Genomic DNA, 18,939 nt, shown 5'->3' with positions numbered 1-18,939 from the left:
GACCACTGCGGCCAGGAGCTGTGCCGATCCTTAACTACACTGTTTTTTTGGTTTTTTTTAATGTGGAGCATTTAAGCAGTTAAAACGAGGTTGTCTAATGGTGGATAACCATATCCAGAGCATAGTGAAGGAGGGTCTCCAGTTTCGGGATACCCAATTCAATTCAGTTGAACAAAAAAATAGAACTCAATGGAACCATTAGATGGGATCTACTAAATCCACTATTAGATCTGTAACGATGATGTCTAAAGGGTAACATTTCTCCTTGTGGAGAATGGCCAGCCAAGCCTGGCATGTCAGAGTGAGGAGACTTATAAGCCATGCAGAGACAATTCTCCTGTAAAGATGAAAACCATAACGACAGAGGGAACAGAGAGACTAATCTGAATTAGCTCTCATAGCTACCAGGTGGAAAAGATTTTCATTTGATGATCTTAAAACATCCCTTTAAATTAATTTGCAATTATTGTAAATTGTAAAGAGTATATAAAAAGAATATATAAAATTTAAAAAAAACAGACTTTTTTATGCATTTTACCATTACAAAAGATATTCAAAAATATACAATGAAAATGTATCTTATATGCACCCCAAAAATCTACTACTCATCCCACAAAAAACATAAAACCACAAGCAAACGTAAAAGACATAAAAAAAGCATAAATAAGTGTAAACAATAAAAATAAATATTCAAAAATGTTAAACCTCTTTTATATGTTCCCTAAAAACTGCCTAAAAATCTCTAACTCGTGGCACCAAAACATGAAACCACAAAGAGGGAAGTAAAAAAAAAAAAAGCATAAAATGAAAATATACGAGCTTAAACACTAAAAATAAATAGTCAAAAATGTATAAATCTATCATTTATGTTTACCAAAATTCTTCTTAAAAATCTCCAACTCATCCCTGAAAAATATAAAACTACCAATAGGAAAGTAAATGTACAAAAAAGCATAAAAAGAACCAAAAAGAGCAGAAAGAATAAAAATCTAAATCAAATGTATAATCTACCCTATGCGTGACCCAAAATTCGACCTAAAAATCTCCAACTCGTCCCTTAAAAACAGAAAACCATTAATAAGGAAATAAACGTAAAAAAGAGCGTAAAAAAGCATAAACAGTACAAATCAAAGGCAGATTTTTTATGCATTTTGCCTGTGTAAAAAAATATTCAAAAATGTACCTTATAAGTGCCCAAAATTGTGACTAAAATTCTCCGACTTTTTCCACAAATATAGTAAATGTAAAAAAAGTGTAAAAAGAACGTAAAAGAGTGTAAATAACAAAAATCAAAGACCTAATTTTTTTAGGTATTTTGCCATTGAAAAAATATTTAAAATTAATGTATAATTAATGTATAATGCCTAAAAACTCCAACTCATCCCACAAAAACATAAAACCACAAATATATAAAATAGGTAAACAAAAATAAAGATATAAAAAAGGTGTTGATTCTTAGGCCCAAAATTGGCTAAAAGGGTTGTATTTGTTTTCGCCATCAAAGAGTTAATGCAACCAGAAGCGACCCATTGTAGAGATACAGTGATACAGTCGAATCTCCACAGCTGCGCGTTGCTTGGACACACCGAGTGTTTGAAGCCTTTCCAAAAAAAAAGACGTCTGATGACCTTTAGGAAAAAGAAGAAAAAAAATCGTTATAACAAGGAGATCCTGTACTCAGCGCCGGGACCTAGCGCATTTCACACGACTGGGTTTTATGATATTGTTGTAGGTCTCTCGGTATGACGTGTCGGCCCAATACTTCAGAAATGCCTCGAAGGAGTCATATGCAGTATATCAAGAAAATAAATGGACGTTTCAGGCCAAATGTTTGGCTTCCTGTGTAATTAGCGCACGAGATGTGGTGTTAGCTGGCGTGCTTTGCGGCAGCCCTTGTGGTGAAAAGGTTTTAGGGTTTATAAACCTCAGAATTTGCTCAATCTTCTGTAAGTGTTGATTGTTATGTTCTTATATGTACGGAGCTTCGTTTGCATGCATTTGTTCAGAGGATCTACGTTTTTGAAAAGAAGAAAAAATAAAAGCTAAATCTTTAAAACCAAATATATATATATATATATATATATATATATATATAATTGATTGTCTTGTTACAAGGACTCCTGCCTGTGGTGGGAGTTATTGAGTGAATAGTCAGTTCTTGAAGTTAGTATGTTGGACTGCATGAAAAACAGGCAAACGCAAAAATCTGAGCAACATTAATAAGAATCAAATTGAGATGTCTGAATAAGAGAATCTCAAACCCGACAGGTCTTCGGGGGTGATCCCAGTATACGGCAGGTCTTGTGGGCTGCTCCTGGCATATGGCAGGTCTTGTGGGGTGTTCCCATTATATAACAGGTCTTGTTGGGTGTTCCCGGTATATGGCAGGTCTTGTTGGGTGTTCCCGTTATATAACAGGTCTTGTGGGGTGTTCCTGGCATATGGCACGACTTGTGGGGTGTTTCCGGTATATTACAGGTCTTTGGTTGTGTTCTCAGTATGCGACGGGCCTTGCGCGGTATTACCAGTATATGGTAAGTCTTGTGGGGTGTTCCTGGTATATATTAGATTTTAGGTAGTGTTTCTTGTATATGGCAGGTGTTGAGGGGTGCTCCCGGTATACGGCAGTTTTTGTGGGGTGTTCCTGGTATACAGCAAGTCTTGTGGGGTATTTTAAGTATATGGCAGGTTTTGTTGAGTGTTCCTGGTGTATGGTATGGCTTGTGGCGTGTTCCTGGTATATGACAGGTCTTGTAGGATGTTGCGGTATACGGCAGGTCTTGTGGAGTGTTTCCAGTATATGGCAAGTCTTGTGAAGTGTTCCCGGTATATGGCAGGTCTTGTGGGTTGTTTCTTGTATACATCAGGTCTTCTGTTGTGTTCCCGGTATATAACAGGTCTTGTGGGGTGTTCTCAGTAAGCAACAGGTCTTACGTGGTGTTCCCAGTATATGGAAGTTCTTTTAGGGTGCTCCTGGTATTCGGCAGATCTTGCAGGGTGTTCATGGCATATGGTAGGTCTTGTGTTGTGTTCCAGGTTACCTGTAAGTCTTGTAGGGTGTTCTCAGTATACAACGGGTCTTGTGGGGGTGGTCCTGGTATATGGCAAGTCTTGTGGGGTGTTTCAGTATACAACAGGTCTTTTGGGGTGTTTTCAGTATATGTCAGGTCATGTGTAATTTCCCTTTATATGACAGTATTTTTGGATGTCTTTGATATGTAGTGGTTAGTACCTACCAAAAGTGGTCCACGGAAGGGCAACCCATGAGCGGGAAATAGGATCATGGACTTTCAAAGCTCATTGATGCACATGGGCAATAAAGGCTAACCCATCTCGTCTGATCCTACTGAAAATCTACTTTATGAAATTACTGAAGAAGTGCACACTATTCAAGGTCTCAGAGCAAAGCAGAACTTTTTTTGACTGGCAATTTTAATTTGATCATAAATCCAATTTGGGGCAATCCCACAAATACGAGTCCTCCTAAACCACAGTTACTCAACCGAGCCTCCATCTACCTACTCCAGGTTGTATGAAGACTAAAAACTGGTGGGTTCACCAGATTTTTATCTAATATACAGTACATTACATTAGATATATGATATCAGGTCAAAAAAATAAATTGGTCTTTCTGAAGAGACATAAACCACCTCCAGAAGTGTTTCTTTCTCACCTCTACCTATTGAAAACACACCCATTTGGGCCAAATATTAATGTGTATGAAGGTCAGGAGAGATGTCCAAAGGGGATGTCCAGGACTAGGAAAATGTGGTTGTTTTCTTTCAGCAACAGCGCCACCCTTCACTATGGGGGGGAGTCTGGTATTGCAACTCATCCTCAATTAAGTGAACTGCAATACCACGCACAACCCTAAGTTGGGGATGGCCCAGTTTCTGAAAGTAAGCAACTAAGTTTTCTAATCTTGGACAACCCCTTTAGGTCACTGACCATTGGATCAGGTGGTGATGTTTGCTGGTGTAGTCACATGGGAGGATATGTACAACTTCTAATATCCTCACATAGAAGATAGTTAAGCCGGTGACATTTTTTCAAGGCAGGTAGTAATGTGAGGCCCTTTTTTTGGCATCGGATGAGTTAATGGGCCCATCGGCAAGGCCCGTGGCTCTTCAGACAAGCTGTGTCAGACTGCGCTCAGCATGGCTTCTGATGTGTGTGAAATTATGAACACAAAGGCTCCTCCTTATCGGTGCGAGAACTAAATAAACACAGAAAGCCTTTTGTATTCTTGACGACTTGCTCGTGACTGTTTTGACTAACGCCCTCTATTTTGTTTATGCTTTTTTGAGAGTTTCGGGCTAATGATAATTGGGAATGTGAGAGAAAATGCATCAGTCGTATCGCCCTGCTTCGGCAGCCCACGGTCAGGAAAACTTTTCTACTTTCCATTTTACCAGCTTTATAATTGCTTGCGTTAAACTTTGCATTTGGGAAGAATCATGGGTAATAAACACTTCTATTACATGAGGCAATCTTTTGTATCATTCTCAATCGCTGGCTATCTTTGGGTTGTGAAGGTAAAAATTACCAAAACAATACCAAAAGAATAAAATAAAATACCATAAAAGTGTATTTAAAAATACAACGCGTTTCGAGTGTTACCAGCCTTCTTCAGGCACCTATTCCATGAGACAATCGTTTGCATCATTCTCAATCGCTGGATATCTTTGGGTTGTGAAGATACCAGGTGACGGGCGCTCCCACAGTATCAAATGAAATGAAATGACCAAAACAGTTCCAAAAGAATCACATAAAAATGTATTTAAAAACACCATGTGTTTGGAGTGTATCCAGCCTTCTTTCAGGGGGTCTATTCCATGAGGCAATCAATTGTATCATTCTCAATTCATGGATATCTTTGGGTTATAGATACCAGGTGAAAGGCGTTCCCACAGTAGCAGATGAAATTATCAAAAAAGAACCAAAAGAATTAAATTAAAAAGAAAAATGTATTTAAAAACAACGCATTTCGGCTCTATCCAGCATTCCTCCTATTCAACGAGGCAATTGTGTTATGAATGGGTCACCGAGGAGGATAGCAGGCTCAGGCTAAGCCACAGAAAACCAGAGAGGTTGGTAACTAAGCGGATTGCAGACCCCTGATCCTGTCCACACAACTAGCAGTAGCCGTGGAGCGTACCTACGATGATCCTAGACGCCTCGGCACAGCCGGAGAGCTAACTAAGCCTAAAGCAAGAAAGGGGAAATCTAAACTGCCTCGGAGCAGACCCCAAAGGAATAGATAGCCCCCAAACATATATTGACGGTGAGACAAGTTGAAAATACAAACGCAGGCAGAAAAATAGACTGAGCAAACGATGGGGCCCACACTGACTAGACAGGACAGGAAAGGAAAGACACTGTCTGCAATCACGCAAAAAACCCTGCAAGTCCAACAGGTCTGATGCACAAAAAACACTGAAGTTGCATGACTTCACCCCCACTATATCAGCACTCTGGTATATTCTGAAAGCAAAGCAAAAAGAGCCCAATATAACAGGGGACAAAACAAACTGGTACAAGCAGTAACATATGGGCGGTGATTCAGCACAGCGCCAGCCGGAGCTGGCTGACTCGCACAAAGCCGAAATAGACAAAACCAGATCAAATGCAAACAGAGTAGCAAATGAACCACTTAGCTGAACATGCAGGGACAGAGCAGGAGACATCAGACCTCAGGAGGCACAGGAAGAAAATCACTAGCAGGGATAGAGGGAGTCGGCTGTCTTAAATCCCAATCTGAAACCCCAGATCTCCAATCGTCTTCCTCATTATCAGGTGGCAAGCCTCTGTCAATCAGATCAGCTCCACTACCTCCAGTAACCACTAGAGGGAGCACAGAAAGAGAACTCGCAACCCCTCTGTCAATCTGACCAGCTCCACTACCTTCAGTAATCACCAGAGGGAAGCCAGAGAGAGAATTCACAACACAATTGTTTGTATCATTATCAATCGCTGCGTTTCTTTGAGTTGAGGATGAGTTTTAAAATTGGACCCGTCACAAACCCGCATTGCTCCAAACTTTAGGGGCGGAAGATGGGCTGCGTTAGCCTAGGGTGCACTATGCGTCAAGCCAATAATTTAACATGTGACCTTCTTAAAGGAGAACTTAACATATCTGTTGTAGTAGATTATTTTATTCTCATAGAATATATAAATTCCAGGGCATATTTTCCTGTAACTCTGTGTTGTGCCATTCTATGATATTCCTCCTGGAAAATATTGACATCTAGGTGTTACTAGTTGGGGGTGTGCCCTTATAGTTAACACTGATTGGATAGTTTCAGAATGGGTGTGTCCTTATAGTCAACATTAATTGGGCAGTGTTAGAGTGTGCAGAGACACACCCCGCACAACTTATGGGTGTCACTGTCAACTCTGACACAGTCCAATCAGTGTTGACTATAGGGATACAATCTTTTGACAAGGGAAACACCCAGTTGTCCCAGACACATTTTTAAGAGGCATAACAGAGAAATGGCACATCACAGAGTTATAAGAAAAAATGTTACAGAGTTGTTATTTCATGGGGGAATTTCAGAGCATCTTTTCCTGTAACTCTGTGTTGTGCCATTCTCCTGATATTCCTCCTGTTCCTCCTAGGTGTTACTAGATGGAGGTGTGTCCCTACAGCAAACAGCGATTGGACAGTTTTAGAATGGGTGTGTTGTTTTAGTCAACATTAATTGGACAGTGTTAGAGAGGGCAGAGACACACCCCTGCAGATCTTAGAGGTGGGTCCCTGCCCACTCTTACAGTGTCCAATCAGTGTTGACTATAGGGACCCAACCTTTTGAAAACAGTAACACCTAGTTGTCCCAGTGATTTCTTTTTAGGAGGAATAGAAGAGAAATGGCACAACACAGAGTTGTAAGAAAATATGTTCAAAATTGTTATTTCCTGTGGCATACGAATATTTACTAAAAGAGACAGGGCAAGAGAGGTGAAGTGTCCTCTTTAAATTGCACTTATGACAGTCAGTGGTATTTGGGTTCTGGTTCCACCTCTCACCTCTGGGTTCTTGAACCTAGCCATTCAGCCTTCCTATTTTGACCCCATTTGCCTTCTAGTCTAGAGCTCGATTCCATCTTTTGTTACTACATTTCTGCTTGTTTTTCTTCGGTCTCATGATTTCACTTCCCCACATATGACTATGTCTATGACTTGTGTTAGTCCCCATGATGTTTACTAAGTCTAACCACGAGTTGACGTCTCACCCTGACCAACCTATTACTTCCGTTGTCCCACCGAGTATGTTCTTCAAGAAAAGAAGCCTTGAAAGAACTGCTCCACACTCAAGTCCTGGTGCCAGCAGAGTACTGGTTACCAACAGTGAAATCTATGGGTAATGGGGGTCTTCTTGATGCCAGTGCCAGAATCGTTACATATGTAACAGCAGAGTCAGCAGAATGGCATGACCACCTCTCTCCCCTCAGTAGGATTTAGAAGGGCAACTCACAATATTAAAGGGAATTTACCATCAGGTTTTTGCTTTGTAATTTGAGAGCAGCATGATGTAGGGGCAGAGACCCTGACTCCAGTGATGTATGACTTATTGGGTTGTGTGTTGTCATTTTGATACAATCACAGTTTTCTCTTGTGCAGATCCAGCAGTACCCTCAATGTTGAGCCATGTATAACCCCGCCCACAACAATGAGTGGCAGCTTTCTGGGTGCACTGTACATTGACAAAAAGCTGCTAATCAGTGATGAGGACGGGGTTGGACTAGGAGGCACAAGACACCTAGTCCTCTAGTGATAATCTCCTGCTGATAAAACGCTGATTTTATTGAAACAGCTACACACAGCCTAGTTAGTGACTCATCCCTGGAATCAGGGTATGTGTCGCTACATCATGCTGCTCTCAATTTCCTTTAATAAAGAATATGATAGTGGTGACCATTGTATTCATTGGACTTTGACCATACTTTGCTTTAGACATCCATAGGTACCGCCAGTTCCTTTAAATCAAATTTAAAGGGGCACTCTGCCCTAGGAATGAATAATAAAAGAAGACTGAAAATAACCTTGCCAACTCTGTTTGCTATTTTCTGCTTGGTCTTGAGGCTAAGAGTATTGTATAAATCCTGCAGAAAACACAAGGGTCAGTCCACTGCTGATCTGTTCCATTTCTGCCTGAAGAATGACTGAGGGGAGGAGTTAAGATGAAAGGGAGGGAAAGGGGGGAGGCTCCTGCTGCAGATAGTTGACAGATACAGGATAATGAGGAAGTATAGTCGAACGGACTGCGCTCTTGTGACAGAGACAATTTAATTTTAGATTTCTCAGTTTTCATTGTAAAAATTAGACAAAACAAGGTCAAAGGAAAGTGAAATAAAGTTCTATAGAGAGGAGCTCTATTATTTCATAAGTTCCTATTCAAAGAGTTTTTATAAGGTTGTTATCTCAATGTTTGTATTGTCAGAAACCCCAAATAAATTTTTATTTGATTAACAAGAACTTATTACTTTCCGGTTTGTTATCTTCATTACTAACTGCAGCCTATAAGTACATTATAAAGTTAGTAATGGTGAAAAATATCCTCAGCCGTTTATTTGGTACCAAAATTCACTGTAATGGGTGCCACCATCTTCAAAAAAATAAAAACCTGGCCAAACTTCGTAGAGAAATTACTTTGCCTCCTTGTCTTCGTCTCTAGGGCACTCCAGGTCAGTATGTACACAAAAATATAACAGGGCAACCACATTATCATTTGATTTTGCTCCTATGGAAGTAGTGTTAGAACCCCCAGTTACATTTCCAATTTTGCTTAACAAGTACTTGTTATCTTCTGGTTTGTTATCTTCATCACTAACTAAAGTCTAGTTGTAAGGCTCACCAGGTGAGATGAATTCTCTAAGTCTCAGGTACGGTTGGGCACATGGACCCCAGGCGTTGATGCAGCAAGCAAAAAGGCACATGGGCACACAGGAGGACTTGGCACAGACAGGAATCTCACCTGGTCTCAATCCCAAAACACAGGTGTGTGTGTCTAAATGGGCCATAAATAAGTCTAGGGAGATGCTGTCACTGATCCACTTTGGGTGATCTGCAAATACTGACGCGGAGCACAGCAGAGGGCAGGGAACTTGGGGGAAGGAAGCGGAACCCAGGATTTCCGGAACAGCTGGACATTTGACATTTGCCAGATATTCAATGTATTAGTCGAGACTGCTACCTAAATAGGTCTAGGGAGATGACGTCATAGATCCACACGCTTGGCAACCGGCAAAACTTGAAGTGGAGAACAGCAGAGGGCAGCGGACCCAGGGAAAGGAAGTAGAGCCCCGGGTACCAGTGAAAGGAGTGTAACACTAGCTTTCATTATAGTAAAGTTAATAATATTCTCAGCCGGATATTTGGTATCCATATTCAGTGTGTTAGTTGAGTCTGCCACCTCCTTAAAAATCATCAAAACTGGGCCAACATTTTCTAGCTTCTTCTCTAGTGCCCTACAGTTCAGTGTGCACAGGAACATAACACAACAAAGAAAAAATATTTGTAGTGTGAGAACCAGTAAAAAATTGTCATATGAAGGAATTTTGACTTGCAAAATTGTATTTTTTGGCATTGATCTGGCATTGTAGAGAAAGTGCTTTACTTTCTCAGCTGCTTCTCTAGTACACTCCAGGTCAGTGTGCACAAAAAAAAACACTTGGTAGTAGAGAGGAACCAATGGACTTTTGTAACGTTCGCACCCTGACTGGGTTCCGCGAGTGAGGATTGTGGCCCCACTGTGCCACAAACCAGACTACCCTGGAGGGGCGTGATTAAGCAGCTATCTTGGTGTTCACTAGAGCCTCGGATGGTGAGGTCAGGCTTGTGTGGCAGGTAGCTGCCAGGTACCACTCCAGGGCTGTGTCTGGCTGTAGAAGCTGATCCCACTGGGGGATGGAACACTCATGACAAGTGCAGGCAAGTACAGACGGGCACGACTAGTACTCTGGCAGACACGGATGGCACTCTGGCAGGCAGGCGGGCATGGCTGGCACTCTGGCAGGCAGGCATGGGTAGGATAAGACAACAGGTAGGAACCAGTTCAGACTGGAGAGACTAGAAACGTAGGATGCGAGACGGAAGCAGAGCAGAACCGCAAGGTGCGGAACAGGAGCAGAGCAGGACCGCAACGTGCAAAACGGGAGCGGAGCAGAGCCGCAGTTTGCGGAGCGGGGAGCAGAGGCACAGGTTGCGGAGCGGGAAGCAGAGCAGAGCCGCAAGGTGTAGAGCCGCAGGTTGCGGAGCGGGAAGCAGAGCAGAGCCGCAGGGTGTGGAGCGGGGAGTAGAGCAGAGTCGCAGGGTGCGGAGCAGGAAGCAGAGCAGAGCCGCAGGGTGTGGAGCGGGGAGTAGAGCAGAGTCGCAGGAAGCAAAGCAGAGCCGCAGGGTGTGGAGCGGGGAGCAGATCAGAGCCGCAGGGTGCGGAGCAGGGAGCAGAGCCGCAGGGTGCAGAGCGAAGAACAGAGCTGCAGGGTGCGGAGCGAAGAGCAGGGCCGCTGGGTGTCGAGCGAAGAGCAGAGCAGGGCCGTATGGTGCAGAGCGAAGAGCAAAGCAGAGCGGAAGGAGTAGACACAAGGCTACACACAGCTGAGAAGGGAAGGAAACAGACAGGGACACGAACAAGTAACAAGAAACGAACTTAGTACAGACAAGGACGGACACGGGAACAAGTACAGGACAAAGGATACAGGCCTGGGCATGCAGCCCCCAGAGAAGCGGAACACAAGACACACAGAGCACAGAAACAGTTCTGGCTATGCTGCCCCCAGAGAGGTGGAAACCAGGACAGGACCTGGCAACTCAGCAGCAAAGTACAGACAGACAGAGTTTGGTGCTCAGGCATCTCCCTATGGGTGGAGATGCCTTAAGTACCGATACCTCTTTGCAATAGGCTGGGACCAAATTAGGGATGTGCACTCTGTCTCTATAAGACTCAGGAATTGCCGCTGCCACCACCCTAAGCATACAGCCAGGAAGTATGCAGCAAGCAAAGACATGAGGCCCACAGCATGGAGCAGGCAGAGGACAGAACTCACAGCATGGCCCAGAGTGGTGAGTAAGATGGGAGATGGGAAGCCATGCAGTGATGCCGGTAGGGAGGTTACAATTTTCCAGGATCCTTGTCCAGCTGCCAGGTTAGATGGGAACCGCCTACAGTTTTCTGACATCTGCAAGTTCCTCTTATGATTAGCCAGCCTGGCACAACATACACAAGATATCGCACCAGGCCGGCTAATCAAGAAAAGAGCTGCCAATGCTGAGCCTTATAAGGAAGATTGTAAGACTCCAATCTAATGATGAGCGAACGTGCTCGGAGAAGTTGTTATCCAAGCATGCTCGGATCCTAACCGAGTGTCTTCGGCGTGCTCGAAAACTATGCTAGAGGCCCCGCAATCCATATATGTGTTGTGCCTGTCGAACAGCCACGAGACATGCAGCCGTGGGGACTCGAACATATTTTTCGAGCACGCCTGAAGACACTTGGTTAGCACCCGAGCATTCTCAAATAACACCTTATCCCAGCACGTTCGCTCATCACTACTCCCATCCAGTGGTCTGGGTCATGCGAATTGTTCTGCTCATCTCTACTCGATAGCCAAAGCCTCATCGTAAGGGTTCACCGGAAAGTTTAGACAGAGAGGAAGGGCGACAAAGAGTCCCGCTTTTCTATACAAAAATACAACGGCTCGTCCTTGATATTTTAAGATAATATAAATGACAACGTTTCTTAAGACGCCGCATTCTCTCCATACGCAATTCAGAAGGATGACAACGCAAGATCAAAAAAGAAAATCACCCTCGCACTGAGAAAAAAATGTATTTATTTCAGTGTTTACCATTATAAAAAGAATGGCGATGACGAAGCCCGGGGGGAAATGTTTCAATAGCCTCGTATTGTGTGAGCGCAGGTATGTATTAATACACTCACCCATTTCCTACAAGGGAACCAGTAATTGTCAGCCGCTCGCTTTCATCTTCATATACAACATCCAGTTTGACCAAGGCTACAATTTTTTTATTTTTCTTTTATTCCGATAAAATAGTCTTTATTTCTTAGCCTTCATTCATTCATTCATCTCCCGTCCATGTTTTCCCCTGTAGACAAAGGAAAATATGCTTAAATGTGTTTGTGCTACTCTTTTTTATTATCATTTGTATGTGCTAGCGCTTTGTCAAAAATGTAAAAAAAAAAATTAACGTTTTTCTATTTATTTTCAGTGAGTTAGGAGCTATCTAAATATCAGATCGAAGATGTGCCTGGGTAACAAAAAGACAGTATTACCACCGTGTGCGGGCAAGGAATGGAGGGGATGATGAGATGAGGTGCCAGGAAGGGGCATCAAAAAGCCCAAGGGGTTATCCAGTTCTATAATATTGATGCCTTGACTTCATTGTAGGTCATCGTTATCAGATCTGTTGGGGTCCAGCATAGCAGTCATGGCAGCCCACGACCAGACAGGCCCTTCTGGCATTTGCCAGAATTGCCAGATGGCCAGTCCGGCCCTGGGTCCAACACCCGGCAACAATACAATTAACCGTTAGCATGTCTGAAAGTACGCAGTGCACAGAGCCGACACAGCACTGCTCACCACACCTTGTAGTGGACGTTCTTGGTACTGCAGCTCAGCTTCTTTTGAAGTGAATATGATCTCACTGCAGTAACTAAGAATGGATGCCACGTAGTAGATCTGTGGTCTCTTTCCTCGGTACGTTGGGTACTTCCAGCCACCGAGGGACCTTCTTTCTGCTGATTAAGGGGGTGCTGAGAGACAGACACCCACCAACCTGATATGGATGACCTATGCTAACGATAGGTCATTAATACTGTAGACCATGATAGACACTGTAATTCTGTCTAGGCCGATTAGGATAGGGATACCCAGCCTAATAACTACAGCCTTTTCTATGGTGGTGGTGTACAATCCAACATGTCCTTGTTTCCCCCCCCAAAGGAAGACCCCATAATTTCATTAAAACCTGATCGTAATGTAAGTGCTGGAGCGAGATGTATCTAGATATTTTTCAAATTTGTGGAATTATAAATTTAGGTGGGTTTATGTCCCTTAATTAAAGCGGTAATCTCAAATTTAGAAGTTATCCCCTACCCATGGGAGTCCCCTGTCGATACCGATAATCAGGGCTCTGAAGTGCCCCCGTGTTAATGGAGCGGTGGTCGATCATGCGGACTGCTGCTTCATTCGTTCCTCATGGGAGTGTCAGAGATAGCCAAGCGAAACGCTCAGCTGGTGTTCAGCTTTGCCATAAGAATGAGTAGAGCGTCAGTATGAACGATCGACCACCAAACCATTAGCCTGGGGGACTTCAGAGCCCTGATTATCAATGGACTCCCGTGCAGAGGGGATAACTCCTAAACTTGAGAATACCCCTTTAATTAGATATAGCTTTCTCTTTAAATTAAGATCAGGTTTTAGTGAGACATCAGCTGATTTGCCCTGTTTCTTGTTTGTTTTGGTAGCGCTTCTTTTCCCTCTCTTCACTATGAAGTGCACTATGTATTATGAGCAATAAGAGGGCACCAGATATACTTTTTAGTATTGGGGTATACTTCATATTATATGCATATTTTGCTTATATGAATGATTTATGATCATGTTATTGGGTCCTTTTTGACTCATTGTTGCGCCTCCTTATGGTGAGACATTTTCTGTGGCGCCTCCTTAGGGTGAGACATTTTCTGCCTTTTATCTTCACAAATTTAGTTTTTTTTTTTCTTTTTAAATTGAATATTAATAAACACGTATTATTTTACTATTACTGGATCTCTTTTCTCTACTGACAATGGTCGCTAGAGGGTGATTTCTATTATAAAAAGGCTGTATTGTGAGAAGTCGGTATTATAAGAAGGCTGTATTATGTATTATAAGAAGCAGTATTATAAAACAATGTTATGAGAAGTTGGTATTATAAGAAGGCAGTATTATAAAAAGGCAGTATTAGGTATTTAAGAAGGCGCCATTATAAGAAGCTGACATTAGAAGAAGACAGTATTATGAGAAGGTAGTATTAGGTGTTATAAGAAGGCTATATTATGTATTATAAGAAGCAGTATTATAAGACGATATTATGAGAAGGCGGTATTATAAGAAGGCTGTATTATGAGAAGGCAGTACTAACGCATTAAGGATACATGTAGTTCCATCACTATACATGTATATCCATTCTATATTGTATGGTAATGTTAGATAAAGTGGTTACACACTTGTCAAAAGTTACACTGCAAAATTTATCAGGACATTTATGCTCTGCCCCCAGAAGTGCCAGGAATGCCCCATAACGCCCTTTTTTTCCTGTGGTTATACTAAACCTGTCCCCAACTGTCTCAGGACATGCATGACAATTGGGCATTTGTGATCCGTATGAGCTTCCCCGCACCCCACCAGGGCCACCCAACCAATTTACCCACCGATTACCAATCCCCGACGCAAATTAACAAGCTGACTCTCTTTTGGATAAACTGGCCACAACAGCCTTTTATTGATAATTAACATAACAAATTAAACATTTATTAAACATTTTTTAAGGAAGGGATGGTCCTCTAAGCCTCACAATTATAACATCCTCATGTTAAGACCCCAATCTGGTCCAATACCGAGTCCTGTCTCCAGCCGTTAAGCTCCAGCTCGAAGACATGAATGTGGACTCGATTTGGCCAGTATCCTCCACAAAACCCACTAGTTCCAATTTAACAACTCTCCTTGTGACCAACACATTCCTGTCCACTTAATCCACCTGAGGGGGAGTCCAGGACCTATTGAGATCCCCCCACTCCGAGCTGCCATTTACTGGTATCACCAACTTCGAGGACCTCCCCCCCCCACGCCACCAACATAAATGTTTTGACCCCCCTCAAATATTTATGTCCCTCCTCACCTTTAAGCTCTTCTCAATGCACTCTTGAATGGCCAAACACCACATATCCAGACCATTTGCATTCAAATGGACTCCATCCTTTCTCCAAAATTCCCCTACCCCTGACTACAAGTCCCAATGACGTACCACAACTGCCCCGGTCCTCACCATAAAGCGGGATACCGATCTATTTAATTTGATCCTAGCCCTATTGATGCCCTGAACTGACCTCGCCCCGTACCAGACCTTCCTAGGAATGACGTCTGACCACACCACCAAAAGTTGGGGGAACATGGACCACAGCCGTAACATGTCAAACTTAATGTCTTTAATCAAATCCCTGCATGGCCGTGTCCCCAAATCGTTTCCACCCAGATGAATAACTAAAATGTCCGACGCCTGATCCAAGCGAGCAAACCTATGGAACTCGGGTAACAGGCGATTCCACGTCATCCCCCAATTCCCAATCCACCGCAACACCTACAGAGTCCTTGGTATATCCAATTGCCTCCCGTCTGAACGAACCGCTGCCCTTAGCGCTGCCCAGAAGACAAAGGAGTGCCCCATAATCCATGTGAGCAGCTGCCTTGGCTCTGAAATGAAAAACAAACACAAATAAACCACAAAATTCAAATATTTGAGCAAGTTTACGGCAATAGAAAGTAAACAAAAACCAAGGAAAAGAAACTTATAGCAAGGACGGGCGCACATATGAGCGGAATCTAATCGACTCCCAACGCCCAATCCTTTTTACCACTTCGTCCCCCAGACCTCGCCTGGCTGCCTCTGTAGCCGCACCAATACGGAAAGAATGCCCACTGTAGTTTTTTGGTGAAATGCCCCCACTTACCAAACACCGCTTGAAAATTGTCACAAATTGAAAATGAGATAAACGTCCCATCCTCATGAACTAGCAACGGATCGGACCCAACTCCCCCGCCCCTCAAATTCCTCATGCATTTCACTGGGCATAAAGGGGAGCCAGGCACCTCTAAGAGCACCACCGAACAACCCTTCCCTTCCGTATCAGTCTTGGACGACCGAAGAAATAATGCCAACCTATCCTCGAATAACTCCACATCTTGCCTAAGAAGACCCCTTTTCTTTTCTTGAAGGGCTAACCAATTCCCCCAAACGAAAAGCCCGAAAAAATGCTAGCGAAAAAGTCAATTCAAAAAGTGTTACTTCCCACAGAGAATAACAAACTTCCCTCAGTCTTTTACCTAACATCAACAACACCTCGTACGATACTGGACGCTTTCCGTTCAATGTTTTCCAACCTTTTTTCCAACCCTTCACCAACTGGAGAACCACCTAAATGACTTTGTCACATCCTGCAATCCCCTGAATTTAAACCCGAAAGACAAACCAGACAAAAATTTGTTAAGTTTCGGAACCGTCCAACCCGCTTCCCAATGATGACCCAAAAACAATAATAATCTGCTCTCATTTCTCAGTTCACCACCCCACTCTTTGGCCCAATTCTCCCACATGTTCCATACCCTGGTGTAATGTGCCCAAGTGCCAGATGCCAAGGATCTGGTTAGTAAATTTCTCACTGCCCCAATGGTAGGTTCAATAATGCTTCCGGACACACCATTCGTAAAGATTCCACTTGGGGGGAAAATCCTCAAGCCCGATCCTGTTGTAAACAGAAAAGAGCTTCCATATTAGGGACAATTGCTGTCCGTCCCAACGACGCTGCAATCCAGACATTCAAACTCAAGCCCATCCAAACCAAATGCTGCAACACTCTCAGTACCACCTGATCCGATGTCGACAATGAATTGATAGCCTTTACCAGTGCCGGACTGGGAGAAAAAAGCAGCCCTGCCACACAAACCCCACCAGCCCACAAACTATAACACTCCTCACCTCGATCAGTGAATTTTACTTTACTTTGTCGTGCCCCTCACTCTCCTAAAAGGAGATATTTGAAGAGCCACATGTGAATGATGCAACAGTGTGTATGATCGACCACAGCTGCATTTACATGGTGCTCTATAGAGCTCCGATTTTCAGAATCATGGGGTCCCAGCAGTCAGATTTCTAGCAATTGGAAAGTTATCCCCTATCCAGGGGAGAGGGGATTCATTGGGATAATCCATTTAAACAACTTTTCCAATATTTTATTTTTATTTGTCCATAGTAATATTGAAAATACTAAACCAACATTGACCCTCCCAAAGTACAATGTCGACAGAAGTGGTACTGTGCAGTGTAAACCGGGCTGGCTTCTGGTTTCTGTGGGCCCCGGGTGAAAGTCTCAGTGGGCCTCTTTAACACATGCCACAATTTATAATGCACAGATACAGCAAAGAAATATAGGTATAGTACAATGCCAAGAGATTTAACTTCTTACATTACATGTGTGATATCTATTGTACATTCTACAGTAGGTCAGAATCCGGACAGTATAGTTCCCCATACAGTATTATGGGCACCACATAGTCCTCCATACAATATTATGGGTACCACATAGTGCTCCATACCGAATAATGAGCCATGTAAATTGCTCCATTCAGAATAATGAGCCCCATATATTGCTCCATAAACTGCAATAAGCCCCATATAATGCTCCATACAGAATAATGAGCCCCATATAATGCTCCATACAGTATTATGGGTACTACATAGTGCTCCATACAGTATAATGAGCCCCATATAGTGCTGCATACAGTATTATGGACCCATATATTGCTCCATTCAGAATTAGCCCCATATATTGCTGTATTCAGAAAAATGAGCCCCATATAATGCTCCATACAGAATAATGAGCCCCATATATTGCTCCATAAACTGCAAGAAGCCCTATATATTGCTCCATACAGAATAATGAGCCCCATATAATGCTCCATACAGTATTGTGGGTACTACATAGTGCTCCATACAGTATAATGAGCCCCATATAGTGCACCATACAGTATTATGGCCCCATATATTGCTCCATTCAGAAAAATGAGCCCCATATAATACTCCATACAGAGTAATGAGCCACATATAATGCTCCATACAGTATTATGGGTACTATATAGTGCGCCATACAGAATACTGAGCCCCATATATTGCTCCATAAACTGCAATAAGCCCCATATAATGCTCCATACAGAATAATGAGCCCGCCCCATATATTGCTCCATTCAGAATAATGAGCCCCATATATTGCTATTGCTCCATACAGAATCATGAGCCTCATATAATGCTCGATACAGTATTATGGGTACTACATAGTGCTCCATACAGTATACTGAGCCCCATATACTGCTTCATACAGCATTATGGGTACCACATAGTGCTCCATACAGTATAATGAGCACCATATATTGCTCCATAAAGTGCAACAAGCCCCATATATTGCTCCATACAGAATAATGAGCCCCATATAATGCTCCATACAGTATTATGGGTGCTACATAGTGTTCCATACAGTATAATGAGCCTTATATAGTGCTTCATACAGTATTATGGCCCCATATATTGCTCCATTCAGAATAATGAGCCCCATATACAGTGCCTTGTGAAAGTATTCGGCCCCCTGGAACTTTTCAACCTTTTCCCACATATCATGCTTCAAACATAAAGATACCAAATGTACATTTTTGGTGAAGAATCAACAAGTGGAACACAATTGTGAAGTTGAATGAAATGTATTGGTTATTTTAAATTTTCAGTTTTTGAATTTCCTCAAAAAGTGGGGCGTGCAATATTATTGTGCCCCTTTACTTTCAGCAAACTCACTCCAGAAGTTCATTGTGGATCTCTGAATGATCCAATGTTGTCCTAAATGACTAATGATGATAAATATAATCCACCTGTGTGTAATTAAGTCTCTGTATAAATGCACCTGCTCTGTGATAGTCTCAGGGTTCTGTTTGAAGCACAGAGAGCATCATGAAGGCCAAGGAACACAACAGGCAGATCCGTGATACTGTTGTGGAGAAGTTTAAAGCCGGATTTGGATACAAAATGATTTCCAACATTTTAAACATCCCAAGGAGCACTGTGCAAATGATCATATTGAAATGGAAGGAGTATCATACCACTGCAAATCTACCA

The 18,939-nt window shown here is 42.7% G+C and overlaps 1 long non-coding RNA gene across 1 annotated transcript in view; it reads right to left on the bottom strand.

Annotated features, from left to right (window-relative positions):
* Nucleotides 1–520: 520 nt before the first annotated feature.
* Nucleotides 521–18,939, bottom strand: part of LOC141083411 (uncharacterized) — an 81,555-nt gene continuing 63,136 nt past the window's right edge. The window contains exons 2-3 of the long non-coding RNA XR_012230708.1: nt 11,942–12,108; nt 521–1,628 (exon numbers count right to left, since the gene is read on the bottom strand). This is a non-coding gene — a long non-coding RNA (uncharacterized lncRNA). The remainder of the gene's footprint in view (nt 1,629–11,941; nt 12,109–18,939) is intronic.

The sequence above is a fragment of the Dendrobates tinctorius genome, unplaced genomic scaffold (genome assembly GCF_039654945.1).
Source record: "Dendrobates tinctorius isolate UK_male_01 unplaced genomic scaffold, ASM3965494v1 ptg000020l, whole genome shotgun sequence".
In the NCBI taxonomy this organism is placed as follows: domain Eukaryota; kingdom Metazoa; phylum Chordata; class Amphibia; order Anura; family Dendrobatidae; genus Dendrobates; species Dendrobates tinctorius.
This window is presented reverse-complemented; position numbering and strand designations above follow the sequence as displayed.